We start from the raw sequence: 12824 nt of genomic DNA, 5'->3' as shown, positions 1-12824 counted from the left end.
TTATTTTTATTTTTATTTTTCCTGTTAATGTTCCTGTTCCTTTTTCTTTTTCCTTTTCTTTTTCTTTTTTCCTGTTCATGTTCCTGTTCCTTTTTCTTTTTTCTCCTCTCCTCTCCAAATGAATCTCGTGCTGCCACTGATGCCATGCTTTGCTGGTTGGGAACATCTGTATTTTTTTAAGTGCATGGAGGAAATACCTACAAGACTGCTCTGAGGTTCTGAATGTTCAGCTTAAGTGTGAGGTTAAATTGCTCAGGAACTGGCTGAAGTCTGCTGAGAGCATGGTGGCAAGCTGTGGTGGCAAGCTGTGGTGGCAAGCTGTGGTGGCAAGCTGTGGTGGCAAGCTGCCTGTCATGGTGTTAGGGGCTGGCCTTGTGGGGCCTCAAGCCTCAGGGTGCTGCCCCATGGACTGGCAGGGGCCTGGGCAAAGCCACAAAAGCATCTGAGGAACTTTCAGAAAACTGCTGATAGGAAACCACTCATCCCAGCCCATTGGGAAACTTCCCATCTGGGGTCTGGGCCAAATCCCACCAGTCTAGGCCCAGCACCTGTTATTAGAGCACTTACAAGGCTCACATTCAGAGTCCTATTGGCAGGTGCAAGGTCCCACATGTAAGTGGGTTACTGGGCACTTTGAGACTGATCTGTTTTCTCATTAATCAGTCATTTAAACATACCCTGTAAATTCTCAATCACCTTTAGGCACCCATGGAGCCTAAAGAACATCCTCTGCTGTTCTTCATGGTCCTTTGCAACACCCCTGCAGGAGGTGAGGTATTGGCAGCCCTGTTTGAAATGAGCACAGAAGTCAAGATCAGAAGTGGAAGCCAATTTCAGGGGTCCACTGGGAAGGTGTTTAGAACTGTGTACTTTTAAGGCTCTTACTGATTTCAGGTCCAGGTATTTTCCCAGTCTAGATTTCAGATTAAGTCCCCCCAAAATGAAGCTCACACACTATGGGGTACCAATGTAAAGCACAGTTTAAGTGAAATTCTCAGTTTCAGCTAGGAAAGCTATAGCACAGTCATGGAAAAATTGGTATCTCCAACAGTGTAGAGTTACCTTAGCTAAAAGACTCTTCTCTTGTCCTCAGCATATCAGATCATTCCACGTTCCCTCCTTCTGCACTAAGGGCAGCAGTGCTCTGGCTAACAGACCCCCTCCCAACCCAGTCCAAGGCCATCCCCTAGGCCCACGAGCTGGCCAGAGGGAAAAGCTGCTTGTGGGATTCCGTCCACAGCAACCAAACTCATTGCTGGAATTTTCATTCTGGAAAGGGCAAGTTCACGGCAGCCACATCTCTGCACAGTGGTGTGTCATAGATTCCCTACAAACGCCTCAGCCTGACATTTTTGGGCCGGTTTCTTTTCCAGAGATGTATTGCAGCTGTCTCCCTGTGGTGGGTGACGTGAACTGCAAGGCAAAGGCAGCCTGCGAGGAGCCTTTCTTCTGGCGGCTGGGTCCCTGCCTGCGGGGTGCACGCTATGGCTGCAAAGGGAGAGAGAGATGCTTTCTCCAAGAACCGTCCTGCAGTTATTCTCTGCTACTGTCAGCGAGACAACCAGATGTCTCAGACTTGACAGACAGCATATAAATACATTTTCAGGATGAAGAAATGTGGTGGGTTGAACTCAGCTGGCAGCCAAGCACCTACAGAAATGCTTGCTTATCCTTGTCACTGCCAGTGAGATGGGGGACAAAAAAGGAAAACAAAGTAACAGAACTGGTGAGTGGAGATAAAAGCAGTTTAATAGGTGAAGAAAGAAGCAGGGTAAAACTTCAGGAAAACTAAAGGCAGTCACACATTATGCCCCACAACCAGACAGAGGCTCACCTGCTCTCTGAACAATGACCACCTTCTTCCGTTACCTCAGCCTTTATTGCTGATGATCGAGCTGCTTAAACATGGCATTGTATGGAATATCCTGCTGGCCAGTTCAGGTCATTTGTCCCAACTGTGTTCCTTCCCAGTGTCTTTCCTACCCTCAGCCAGACTTGTTGATGGGTCAGAGTGGGAAACAAAGAGAAAGCCTTGATGACTTGCAAGCACTGTCCAGTCAAAATCAGTGTACCATCAACAGTGTTTTAGTCACACATCCTAAGCATAGCACCCCCAGAGCTGCTGTGAAGATCTGGGAATCTTGCAGAAATTCAGATAGGGGTGTGTGTCTCTGTACCTGGCAGAGGCCATATACAAGGTCTGAGAATGACCCAGATTCAAAGTCCATATTTTCCAAATTAAGGGGAGGGTTTGAAGTGCAGATCTCCCAACTTAAGACACTTTGTAGACTTCAATGTATGAGCTAGAAGATCTCTGCTGTTTTATACAACCAGCCTTATAATATATGGAAAAGTGACTAATATGTGGAGGTTTTGCAGTCAGAAGCCCTTCATGTGCAGACCAGATTTCCATTCCCATCTCTAGCTTTTTAAGTTTTCTAGTTCAATTACTGCAAACATACCTTGGCTCCTACCTACTGTAAACCATTACAATCATATTTTTAAAGCTCACTTTGCAAATTGGAGACATAATGGCAAACACGCTTTCTGTCTGCTTCAGCAGTCCTTCTTTCCAGGTTTGCTGGCCTGACTTTTCCTCTCAGCTCTTAGTGCCCTACAGCTGGGTGGCTGTGGAAGTGTGTTTCTCTACCACACAAAGTACTTACCCTGATCCATTAGGCTAAAAAATTCTGGACTGTGATCTAGGAGGGGTCTGGAGTGGGAAATTCTTGCATTGGTTGGGTATGCTTCTATCATGGCCAAATCCTATTCTGTATTCAGTTACTCTCAAAATGAAAAAGCTTTTCTTACATGTTAACAATATTTCTTATTTTCCATTTCATGCCCATTTCCTCTAGACCCTCTCCTGGATACCACTAAGGAGAGCCTGGATTTGTCTTTGGTATTCCTGCCACCAGGTATTTCTATGATGTAAATTGATATGATCCCCCTGAGACTCATGTTCTCCAGGCCAAAGAGTCCCAGCTCTCTCAGACTCCTCTACTTTTATTTCAGGTACTCCAAGCTCATCATTGTCCTCATGGCCCTTGGTTTGACTTGTACATCCATCTCTCTCTCTCTTGTTCTGGGGAGCCCTGAGCTGGACATGGCACTGCACAGGGGTCTCACCAGGGCTGTGCAGAAGGGAAGGATCACCTCTTCCAGAAAACTTAGCTTTATCATATCAAATTATACTGACTAGTCATAAAAAGGATCAATAGAAAGGGATGGCCTGGCAGATGGAAGGGTTGGGGCAGGGGTTCTAGGAAGTAAAGGCCAGAGCTCTACAACAACATAGGAAAATCCATTTTGGGTCAGGCCAGTGATCTCCCTAGAATCCTATAGAGCTTGCTGGGAAAAAAGGAATAAGCAAGAGGACTCCAATTCCTGAAACAGTTTTTATTTTAAGGCAAAGAGAAAATCAGGGGCTTTTTGAGCCAGTGGCTTTATCCAGACTATTGATCAAGTTGTCTGACTTGATTTGGGTAGTTTTATATTTTTCATTTCTAACAGAGTGTATTTCATAACATGACAGTATACCAGGGAAGAACATTGCCTTTTGATTTTGTCCTTATTCTCTGATCATTTTGCTGACTTTCCAGGAGTTTTTGTGTTATGAAACCTGGTAAATAATCATCCTGTGCTCAACCCCTTCCATGTTATCCCTCATTTGACAGATTTCCCTTCCCTGGGCAGGTTGGATGGGGCTCTGAACACATGGTCTAGTGAAAGGCAGCCCTACCCACAGCAGGGAGGTTGGAACTACATGATCTTTAAGGTCTCTTCCAACCCAAAACATTCTGTGAGTCTATGATTATCTACTCACTCTCCTCCAGCACTTTTGCATGTCTCAACATCTAGAGTGCCTTCTCATCAGGAAGTCATCCTGTAACCCTAATAATCCTCATCACTCTACTTATTCTAGTTCTGCCATGATCTATTTAAAACAAGGTGACTATGAGCATGTGATCTTCAGAACATGTGCATTGGAGCAATATAGAGTGACATAATGAGAACTCCTGTTTTGTGCTCAAAGTAAGTAAAAATATCCTAGCTACTTTTTTGATCACTGCTCAGTACTGGGCTGATGTTTTCAGAAAGTTATCCAAAGTGACTCAAAGATCTGTTTCCTAAGGACAACTAGCTATGAGTTATTTTTTCCCCCTACTTTGCCGTCACTAACATTAAATTTTCATTCCCCATTTGATCAACCAGTTATCTGGGAACACAATACCCTTCTGCATCTTTGAGGTCAGCATTAATATTGATTGCCCTTTTTTCTTTTGTCAACCTGCTGGACAGCCTTGGCTAGGTCTCTGGGGAATGTACTGAAGGGTAAAGTCCACTGTATGAACACTTGTGGGAGCCCACTGACAGCTTCCTTCCACAGTGAAGGCTCTCCATTCCGTAATTTCCTGACTTCTAGCTTAAAACTGGGAGAACATGACCTTTGTATCTCTTAGAATTCTGAAGTTATTGTTACTCAAAATTTTGTGACAAAATCTTCCATTTGCACCACTGTTACGCACAAAGCTTGTATAATGCTGTAGATGTTTCCACCACATCCATTAGGCTTTCTCTGGGAAAAAATGCATGTGGAATCCTACCCAGTGCAGCTGCTCTCACAGTTCCTCCTGATCTTACCAGGTAAAAACATTAGCATTATTGCTCTCTAGATTTCAGCATCACCCTGGAGACTCTTTTTGAGAGTCTGAAGTTATACCAGCCATTGTCTGTTCCTCTGACACCAGATACATTGCAGTTCACAAATTAGCAGCTTCATGCTGAGTTGCTGCAGAGCTGCTTGATAGTTGCCATTCTGCCTTCTTCTTACCTGTCAATGTATTGATTTGTTTCAAAACCTTTTCAGTTTGAGATTGTTCTTCATCTGTCTCAGGGGGCTCCTTCACCTTTTCCTTAATGAGCTGCATTCATCTAAGTTTTTTCTAACTTTTGCTGAGTAATCCTTCTACTTCTTGACTATCTCACTTGAAGCTGCACTGAATTTCTGGCAGACATCATGGTCTGGATGTGTCTGAAAGTGCTTTTTATTACTTGCCACTTGAACAGGTATTTGATCCCTATCATTAGAGATCTACTTTTTAACTGCCAAATTTTCCTGTGCTTCTCATTTGGACATGACTTCTGTCAAAGTCTAGTAGTTCCTTTCACTGTCCTTTTAAATTTGGGTAGCCTTTTCCTTTTCCTTTTCCTTTTCCTTTTCCTTTTCCTTTTCCTTTTCCTTTTCCTTTTCTTTTCCTTTTCCTTGAAGGCTTTTCAGCACAACAGTGGACAGTTCTCAGTTTAATATGGTGCCAGGGTTTAACATCAGCTGGTAACTAAGTGCCACACAACCACTTGTTTGCTCCCTGCCCCCTCACCCCTGGTGGGTTGTGGAGAAGGACCAGATAAAACACTCTGGTGTTTTATCTGATAAAGGGATCCCTTTATCCCCTGATAACGGGACTCAGATAAAAACAGTTTAATAATTTAGATAATGTATAAACTATTACTACTACTAATAATAATAATTACAATGAAAAAGATTACAAAAAGAAAAAGAGAGAGGAATAAAACCCAGGAGAAAAAGGTGATGTGCAATACAATTTCTCACCACCTGCAGACTGATGCTCAGCCCATACCTGAGTTGAGCTCTGTCCCTCTTGGTCAATTCCCATCAGTGTATATCCTGAGCACTGTGGTATGGAATATCCCTTTGGGATAACAGCTTCATCAGTTGTCCTGGCTCTTCTCTGTTCCAACTATCTCCTCACTTTCAGAGCATGAGACACTGAAAAGTCCTTGGCTCAGTGCAAGCACTACTCAGCAACAACCAAAACATCAGTGTGCTACCAACAGTGTTCTCATCCTGCATCCAAAACACCGTACCAGCTACTAGGGAGAAAATGAACTCTATTCCCACATAAAACCAGGACATAAAGTGTCTGGAAAAGTAACTTTGTGTCTAATCAGCATTTTCATTTTTCTGGATTCTAGGGTTTGTTGCAGTTTTTTTGTTTGTTTGTTTTTTGGGGTTTTTTGTGTGTCTGTTATGCGTCTGCTATATCCTTTCCACCACTAACATCTCAGGCTTTCTTCACAGGCTGTAAATTACTTGTCTCTCCCTGTCCTTTGCAAGATATGTTTTCAGCTTTTCTTTAACCCATAATTCTCTAGCTGCCTTTTCCTCTATGGGTGGTAGAGCTCCTATGTAACTGAATTTGGAGCAATTGCTTTGAACTTCACAGCATCTCTTTCAGATATGAATAAAAGCTTTCAGATGAAAGTTTGTCATTTCCCCCCAATTTTATTAGATGGACTAATAAAACATAGGACTTCTATCCACAGACCTTGACTTACTGTCATCAGATGATCAAGCACTGTAGATGCTCCCCACATGGGCTGAGCAGGAATGATTTATTCACCGTGGACTGTCCCACCTCCCCCAGCAAGGGAACAGGGCAGGCTGCTGTGGAACAACAGAGGGAGCAGCCCCAGCCCAAGGTATCAGGCACCTCTGTAGGGAAGGAGGTGCCTGAGGCAGAGGGTGTCCACTCTGAACAGGAAGAACAAGCAGATGAGGCCTTTCACAGCCTCCCATTCTCTGGCTCAGGTCCTCAGAGCAGGCTGTAACCATACCATTATCTGCTGGAGGAAGAGCACAGCCTTGGAGGTTCCTGGAGAGCATTGATGAAAACATTCAGACCCAAGTGACAGAGAAGCCAGTAGGGAGAGGTGCCCTGTTGGACCTCACACTTACAAAGAAGGGAAAGCTCCCTGAGGGTGTGAGAGTCAAAGGCTGCCTTCACCGCAGAGACCAAGAGATGGTGAAGTATCCTGAGAGGAGACAGCAGGGTGAAGACCAAGACCCCATCTCTGGCCTTTAGGAGAGAAGACTTTGGTGTCTTCTGGAATCCACTTGAAAAAGTCCAATGGGATAGAAGCCTAAAGGGAAGAGAGGTCCAAGAAAGCTGGTTGATAAGCAACAATCACCTTCCTTGTGCTGAAGAACAATCCCTCCTAAAGAATAGGAAGCCAAGCAAAAATGTCAGAGGGCCTGTGTGGATTGCTAAGGAGTTCCTGGAAAAACTTAAACCTCAAAATGAAGTATGCAGAACATAGAATTAGGGTTGGGTAACCTGTGATAAATGTAGAGACACCTTTTGAACAAACAGACATAGTTAGGAAAGAGTCAAAGCCATCCAGAATTGACTCTGGCAAGGAATGTCAGGAGCAACAAGAAAAGCTCCCATAAATACATAAGGGGCAAAAAGAAGACTACTGGAAATGTGGACCTGCTGCTGAAAGGGGCAGGTGTTCTGGTGACACAGGATGTGGACAAGGCTGAGGTACTTAATGACTTCTTCACCTCAGCCTTTGCTAAAAAGAAACAATTCAGGAATCCCCAGAGGCCAGTGTGAAACACTGGATCAAGTTGTGCTTTGGTGGAAGAGAATCAGGTCAGAGAACTGGAGATACATAAACCCCTGAGCCCCAAGAGTGCTCAGGGAGCTGGCAAATGTGGTTATAAGGCCAAGTTCAGTTTTTCCTTCCCTTGCTTCTGATGGTTCTCATATTTCCATGCAGAAAACCAGTCATCACAGGCTTCCCACAATAGATTGGTGAGAACCTATACCTACTGGAATATGTTGATATTTAAGATAAACATGTGAGTAAATACATGAATAAATTCTGCATTCTGTGGTCTGAATGGAGCCTGCTGGAGCTGTTATGAGGGTAAGAAGGAGAAGCAGAGGTGGTAGAAGTGCTGCAGGATGACAAAAGACAGATTGTTATAAAGGTTATAAAGCCTTGGAAAACCACTATTTTATGCATGAGACAAAACAAAGTACTGAACTGGTCTTCTACCTTTGTTCAAGCTCCTTTCCATGTACACAAAGCAATTTCAAATAGAGGATTTGCTTTTCATCTCTCAAATATTATTTCTGTTCATCCAAGAAGCCCTTCCCCAAATGCTGTATATCACTGGGGACCTGCTCTACACTCTAAATGTTTTTTTCATGTAATAAATACTTGACATTTAGAAAAATCGCTTCTAAATTTACACAGTGCAGAGCTCACAGTTTGAGATTACCCTCTAAGCACCCTGAAGTGCCAGGCGCATAAATAAATATCTTTGCAAATAGATTCCCATTTATTAGTTTTGTAAGAGTATTTTCACTTCTTGGAGATGGTGATTACTACGGGACGAAGGAAACACTTCTGGTTTAAAATTAATAGTAAGAAAATGCAGGAGAAAGGCTGATCAAAAAGGATAAATTCTGTCCCTGATATTTTGATGTTTTCTATCTTTGTAATTTAAATTTCATAATAATGGCACTATATGTCTAAACTGTCCAGCTGTGCTTTATGTCACAGCCAACCAAGCATAGATGAAGCTGTGTGAGAAACAGCAGTGAGAGATAAACTGCCATTTTCAGGGCCAGGAAATGCTGCCTGTCTGCAGGTCTTGCATGCATGGTCTCCATCAAACAGGACATAAATAAACTTCAGGATGCACTATCTACTTCCATAACACTACTGGGAGAAGACCAAGCATTACTGTCCACATTTCAGACAGGGAATAATATACGACTAGGTGCTCGGCCATAGAGAAAGCCAGGGATCGCTCCCTACTCCCACTACATAAAGATTGAAAAGTTCCCTACTGCATGATTCCATCTGAATTGCAACGTCTCACCTCATTTCCAGGTGTGTGGAAAGTGAGAAAAGATTCCTGATGGCCATGAACTGCTTGGCACCCCTTCTCACTATCACCTGTGGATAGAGCCTGTGCTACCCAGGTCAGAGCTTTGATACAATTAATGTGCCATGCAAGGATAAAACCTTAACCAGTAACCAAGGGGATCTTTTCACTTAATTTTGCTGCCAAAACCCTAAACCTCTTGTTCAAACTGTCTCTCTGCTGTTAGGGGAGGCATAACAGCACAGTGATGGATGGGAAAAAGGGCCTGTTTCTGACTACAGAAGGCAGCCCAGATGGTTACCCTGGGACAGGCTGGATAGGCCAGGCTTTTCTTCAGTACAGACTGAGCCTTAGCAACCAAAACCACAAGGGGCCAAGGATCCTTGGAATGTTCAAAATCCTTGAGCCCAAGGCCTTCAGCTCAGGGCGTGTCTGTGTTTTCACATGAAGTCTGTGAGTCCGTAGCAGTGATAACCCTGGCAATTCCAGACTTATCTTTTGGTCTAGGTGTACCAGAACATGGTTTTTTTTGGCCAAGTGAACACTTTAGTGAAGCTGAAATAGTTTGACACTTTTTCTGAAAAATGGCAGATGAAGCCATGTGGAACATATTGAGGAAGGAGATGTGGAGGAGTGTCCCTGTTAGCATAAAATCATGGTTTTACTACTGCTTACCTCTTCTCTGAGTGTGGATATCCAGATTCAATGAATACACTGTCCAGTCAAGCTTCATGACATTCTCTTTGTAGCATTGTGTTACACTGAGAACTGGCCTCAAGGTTAGTGTTGCTTACCTCCAGGTTCTGGCACCACCAGGAACATCTCCATGGCTTCCAAAATCCCTCAGACTCACAGCTACTTTATGGCTTGTTAATGAATTTATCCAAGCAAAGCAGTGAAAATCCCTAAGGTGAAAGCTGTTTGACTTGCACTGCTAGATTGACAAACTAAGCTAAAGCCAAAGTACAACCAGATTAAACCACTTTTAATGTGTCTATTGAGGGCTGCACAGCAGTTCAAGTACACAAATCCAATACTGATTTCAACAGTGAACATCTGATAAAGAGCTTTTACATTCTGATTAAATTTTTGTGACTGTGAAAATTGTTTTAGAGGTCAAAGAAATTAAGTTCACTAGATTTTTTATTCACAAAGGTTAATCTATACCTATTGGTATAGATTCTCCTTCTGAGAATCTTTCAGAGATTGGCCCTATTCTCTTTCAGAGAATCCTTATAACCTGATCTCATGATATGCTGTCTCTAAGGGATGTTATATAGTCTGCTACTTAGCTACTATTTCCCTGCTCAGAAGATGCAATGCCACAGGGTACTGATCAGGCCTCAGTCAAGTCATGGCTGGGTATGAATAAAGAAGGTGGTAGCTCAGTCTGAGGTTGCACCTGCATTTCTCCCACTCCCCCAGGATGGAACACTGAACTCTGGGCCAGCATAGAGTGTGATGGCCCAGCTAGTCACTCTACACTCCTTCCATAAACTGGGGAATCTAGGATTTATCACAAGCTAATTTAGACAACTAAAACTAGCTGGTTGTATTATACTCCATTTCTCTCCATGACCATAAAGGGAATCCACAGTGGTGACTTTGAACTGTAGTGATGATATCTGTGGTCAGTTCCATGGAAACCACCTTTGGTGTTAAAATGGATCTACTTCAGTTCACTGCTAGACTGTGCAGCACTGAACTCTTCAGCTGGCCCACACTCCACTCTCTTCTTTTTCTTTTCCCCTGGTCTGAGGTCACTGTGCAGTGATCTTTCATCTCAGCTGATCTCTTGCTGTCTGGCTTTCAAAATTAATATCCTCAGCAAATTATTCAGCTCCTGCAGAGCCCATACAACACAATCTGTATCATGTCATACCTCAGTTGTCACTTCAGGACTGCAAGTAAGATGAACTTGAAAGTGCTCTAAGTTCATGTTCTTGGAGTTTCTGTTTTAGACTCTTCTGAAAGATGTTAAATGTATTCAGAAAAAGAGATTTTATCCTATGAATTATTACCTGTATTACAGCAAAGTGAATAGGGCTAACAGAGTTCAGAGCTCTATGATTCAGGCACTGTTGAAAAAAACATTCAGTGTAGATAGGAAAAGCGTAGGACATGATGGGGCTGATCTAGTAAATGTAGGTGTTTATGATGTAAGAATTTATATATGAAGCAGTCATGCTGACTATGAGGGAGCCTCCTGTACTTAAGGACCATGGAGCTTGGCATAAAAGTCTCCCTACCTCGAACTGGAGACTGTGGGTGGTGAGATGAATCTCGGGCTATTTCCTCCTGTCACCTCACTCAGCTTTAGAACTGAAGGTGAGGTGTCCATCTGCCTCCCACTCTCGCCTATTCAGTACTTCATCATGTTTGGCTTTTTAAAACAGTTATTTTACACCAGCATTTGATGGAGAACTGTGAATTCAATGTCAGAGTACTGCAATCTTCCATTTTTGGTCACTCCTTCTGCCACTTAATAATCACACCCTCTCATCCTTCCTTCATAACATTTCTCTATGATGTATCACACACAAGCATATCCAGAGGATCTTAAACTTGTCTCTTACTCTTCTACTCCAATGCCTCTGAGAACATCGTTGTCTTTTTTTTGATCCAGCCTTGAAACCTTTCCTGAGAGTGTAAAAAACTTTTTTTTTTTCTTTAAAGAGGACCAACTAATTTAAAATCCAGCTGGAGAAGAGTTCTTTTTCTTCTCTTTTATATCACAATCCAACATCAGGACATTTACTGAGGCAGCATGCCACCTCCCACCTCAACTCCTTCCTCTGCTGTGGGTGACGAAGACCCATCATTTCTTCCTTCCAGGCAGGAACCCGAGGGTGGAGCTGTGGTCCTGCTCTGTAAGAGGGCACACACAGTGGAGGCTGCAGCCCCCCTGGGGTCCTGCTGGGACTTACAAAGGGTCTTGCACAATGCATATTGTTCAAGAGAAACTATCAGCATTAAACAGGCAGTTCAAACTGAGGGACCTTTACTGAGTGATTTTACTTTATTAAAACTTGGCACATAATAAAAGAGCAATTTTTGTCATTACAAAGATTAAAAACTAAACAAAAAGGACCAATGTCCCCGCAGGGTTGGATTTACACAATCAGCATTGTGCTTAAAATTCAGTCAGAATATTTTTGCCTTAACAGTCTCTCAAATAACCTAATAAAATTAATTTCAAATATGAAAGCTGTTTAATTTCTAATGTTTATTTCATTTTACCAGCACATCCAGCATTTCTTCCTTTGATGACAGCAGCAGTATGTGAGCTCCTGGACTAATTCAGCTCTGCTTCCCTGTGCTGTGGAAAACAGACAGCAGCTTAAAATCAGTCTTCACTTTTTTTTCACTTACATGATAAAAGATCTGCAGTGCTTTGCTTAAGAATTAATGCTTTCATTATGGTATCTCTGTTAACCAGATGGTTCCATCTATCAGTCTGCAGTGGTCATGAGACCTTAAAATTCCTATTCAGTATTAATTTGCTCTAGTGCAGAGTGAGTATGACACAGACACTTGATACAGGATAGAAGAGGCAAGCTAAAACTGTCGTCTATCTCAAAAATCAGGCACATTCAGTTACCAGAACATGGGCATACTGGGATCCCTGAGAAGGAGGCAATCTATCTTCACCTTTTAAAATGCTGATGACTTCCTCAGCCCATTTGTGTATTTGATTCCAGATTCCCTAGCCCACTACCATGGCTTTTAACTTGTGGACTTTGGCCATTTTCTTCTGGAGTAAGCCAGAGCCCTCATGTTGTAAAATCTTCACATGACACTTTTTGCCTAACAGAGGCAAGAGGAAAACCTAACCTGGTCTTGAACCATATAACTGCTCCTGGCAACATTCCTTCTAAAGCCCTTCTAATGCCAGTGACCACCTTGATGGGAGGTGCTCTGCCCCTAGGAGCACGGTTTGATCTTGGTGTGATCCAGAGGCACAACGACTGCAGGACAGGCATAACCTCAGTGCACAACCACTTCCCACCCCTTCTCCTCTTGTCCAGCTGACTTCCCCCAGACTGCTCCCCTTCTTAACAGGGGATAATAACAAGGCAATGCATCAACTAGGGCTGCACTCAGTTATTCTGTACTT

General features: G+C 43.0%; 1 protein-coding gene across 1 annotated transcript in view; it reads right to left on the bottom strand.

Moving 5' to 3' along the window:
• Positions 1-11703: 11703 nt before the first annotated feature.
• Positions 11704-12824, bottom strand: part of ST8SIA6 (ST8 alpha-N-acetyl-neuraminide alpha-2,8-sialyltransferase 6) — a 47176-nt gene continuing 46055 nt past the window's right edge. Inside the window, exon 9 of the mRNA XM_015619443.3 lies at positions 11704-12026. The gene's annotated coding sequence lies outside the window, so the exon portion shown is untranslated. The remainder of the gene's footprint in view (positions 12027-12824) is intronic.

This window comes from Parus major, chromosome 2 (assembly GCF_001522545.3).
Source record: "Parus major isolate Abel chromosome 2, Parus_major1.1, whole genome shotgun sequence".
NCBI lineage: Eukaryota > Metazoa > Chordata > Aves > Passeriformes > Paridae > Parus > Parus major.
This window is presented reverse-complemented; position numbering and strand designations above follow the sequence as displayed.